This window comes from Netta rufina (genome assembly GCF_964035555.1).
Source record: "Netta rufina genome assembly, chromosome: 11".
NCBI classification, from domain to species: Eukaryota; Metazoa; Chordata; class Aves; order Anseriformes; family Anatidae; genus Netta; species Netta rufina.
Genome location: NC_140134.1, coordinates 21,431,503 through 21,434,347, shown reverse-complemented (window position 1 = coordinate 21,434,347; position 2,845 = coordinate 21,431,503). Strand labels below are relative to the sequence as shown.

General features: G+C 51.4%; 1 long non-coding RNA gene across 2 annotated transcripts; it reads right to left on the bottom strand.

Moving 5' to 3' along the window:
* Positions 1-423: 423 nt before the first annotated feature.
* Positions 424-2,544, bottom strand: LOC311213593. 2 transcript variants are annotated; one of them, XR_014618767.1, is made up of 3 exons: positions 2,469-2,544; positions 1,393-1,530; positions 424-1,119 (listed from the first exon to the last, which is right to left on the bottom strand). It is a non-coding gene; the product is annotated as an uncharacterized lncRNA (long non-coding RNA). The 2 variants fall into 2 exon arrangements; XR_014618768.1 differs by having other exon boundaries at positions 2,437-2,538.
* Positions 2,545-2,845: the final 301 nt, after the last annotated feature.

Below are 2,845 nucleotides of genomic sequence, written 5' to 3'. Positions count from 1 at the left end.
GCATTTTATATTTTGGCCCAGGATTCTGACACGTAATCAGCTTTTTTGTGTAAACCTGTATTTAGCATTTGCTGGTCATACAATTAACAACACAGTACTTTGAGCAACGAAGGAGTTGGAAAAACATGTGAACCCCAGACAAAATCAAATATTATTAAATATTAACTGTAACCATTATGGTGATTTGTCAAAATACTTTTTCGTACTCCAACTTTAAAAGCCAGAAGGTACAGATAAGCACAGAGAATATTTTCATCTTCCAACAGGAGACTGACCAGGGATCCTCAAGACTAGTTTCCCCACCACTGTAAGCTAGAGCTCAGATCACTTCTGCTGCTCAGCTCTGACAAGGACTCTGACAGGACAGGATTTCACACATTTTGTCAGTAGGCAGTATTTCTAATCAACAACATCTAGAACAGATAGAGTTGATTGCTTTATTCATAGAAACAGACAATAAGAATTCCCCAAGTAAGACTTAGCATTGCTTCATCAAGATGTAACACATTCTTCCTCTATTACAGAAAGCACGAAACTGAATCCTTATGGCACAAGCATAACAATTTTGAAGCAGATTAACATTTTTTCATATCCCAAAAGTAAAAACACAAATTTGACCAGACATTAAAACTGTTTTTAAGAAAATAAAAGCTATGCTCTGCAAAGACTTTAGTTACAATGCATGTACCACTATGAGAGGACACTTTGATATTTGACCTTTGGAACATTTCCCATGCATTTTTAGTTCTTCCAGTTTTCAAGACTTCTAAAGCTTTTGCAATATAAGCAAGGTATGCATGCACAGGACAGAGGGGAAAAAAACAGCAGCTTTAAACGTTTCTCTTTGGTTTTGAATTTTGAATAAGTCTCCCCTGATATATTGGAGGAGAGCAGTTTATAAAGAAAAAAATCTTACTTACAAGGAAGTAAAAAAAAAAAATCTCTGGATTCTCAGAAACTTATTTTCCCCACCTGTGATAAAGGTTTAGTTAATACTTATAGGCACTGTTTCCACAATGAAAGTTCTTTTCCAAAAATCTTCACCTGTGCCTTTAAACCAAACTCCAGATCAGACCTTCCTCTGTGAAGCCTCAGCCCAGGGGCCACCTTTGTTCACACCTGTAAAGAATTTAAAACAGAGCTAAGATACAGTTCACTCTGACGCAGAGGTCCTAAAGCTTTGCAAAGTTTACATCCTAAAACCACCGCAGTAATTTTTAGTATGTTGAAGCCAGCGCCACAGAACAATAAATAAAATGTCGATTTGTCCATGCCACAGACAAAGCAGAAATCCAATGTCTCTAACAGCTAAACCATAAAGAAGCTCTAAATCACCACACAAAAATATTAACCTGCTGCAAAACACTAGTGAACAAAGTTATATTTTTTTACCTGAAGCTGGATCCATCTTGACCTTTCTGCTAGCTTTCACGCTCCTGCAGAATTTGTGCTTAGCTGTCCAGGGCATCCATCCCAGCTCATCCGCAGCTGAAGTAGCTCGTTATGTATATATGAGCTTCCATCCTACACCTTGGAATGTTTTGATAAGACAATTCCGTCACCTTTTGTTGATAATGGGTATCAAGCATTTCAAAACAACTGTTAAGGGTTTTTACAGCCCTCTGTTGTTCCCAACTCCCTGCCAAGCCCACAGGAACATCACTGACCATATGCAGGGCCCGGTGGGGACACAAAGCGATTTCACCTCAGCCCCCGTGCCTGAGGAAGCCAGCCTCACCTCCACACTAGCAAGCGAGCCTGGGGGCTCCGGCAGTGCCTGGAGCCAGCGGATCCAAGGCTGGGGGGGTGCTGGGCACCTCGCTGGGGAGCCTGACACCGCTACCACCACCTGCATGAGTGGGGCCAGCCGGCGAGGCCGTAGGCACCCAGAGGGGCTGTAAGGACTGCCGGGACCCCTTCCCTGAGCCCCTCAGCACCCCAACATCCCCCTCAGGGCTCCCTCAGCCCCTGTAGCCCCCTCAAATCCACCTCAAACACCCCCCCAAGGTTCCCTCAGCCCCTGTAGCCCCCTCAGGCTTTCTCAAATCCCCCTCAAATCTCCCTCAGATCCCCCCCAGGTCCCCTCAGGGCTCCCTCAGTCCCTATAACCCCCTCAAATCCCCCTCAGACACCCCCCCAGATCCTCTCAGATCTCCCTCAACCCCTGTAGCCCCTTCAGAGCCCCCCCAGATCCTCCTCAGACCCCCCCAAGCCCCCTCTAAACCCCCTCAGATCCCCCCAAGCCCCCTCAAATCCCCCCCCAGACCTCCCCAAGCCCCCTCTAATCCCCCTCAGACCCCCCCCAGCCCCTTCACACCCCTCACCCGAGCACCAGCAGCCCCCCAACCCTCCCCTCCTCTCTCCTCCCCTCATGGCGGCCGCTGAGGCGATCGGCACCGCCCCCCCCACACCCCCCACCGCCGCCCCGCTCCGCACCTTTCCCTCCCTCCTGGCTGCGCGCCCCATACCCGGGCGGCTCCGGCTCCAGCTCCGGCTCCGCTCCCCGCCCCACAACCACGGCGCCTCCCCCGGGGAGCGGAGGGGGCCGGGGGGGGGGAAATGAAGCGAAGGGGGGGGGCGCAGCGAGCCCCGTGCCCGCCGCCGCCGAGCCGCCGCCGCCGCTCCTTCCCCATCAGCCCCCAGCGCGGAATGAGGCTCCGCTCCCAGCCGGGCTGTCCCCCTGGCCGGCTGCGCCGCTCTCCTATTGGCTCCCACCTCCCCTCGTCTCCTCCGATTGGTTGGGAGCCGGCGGAGCCCGGCGGCGATTGGAGGAGGGAGACGTCGCTCAAGCCGGAGCCCCCGGGAGCGCCCGCCTCCGCAGTTATCAGGTTAGTGTTCGCCGCGG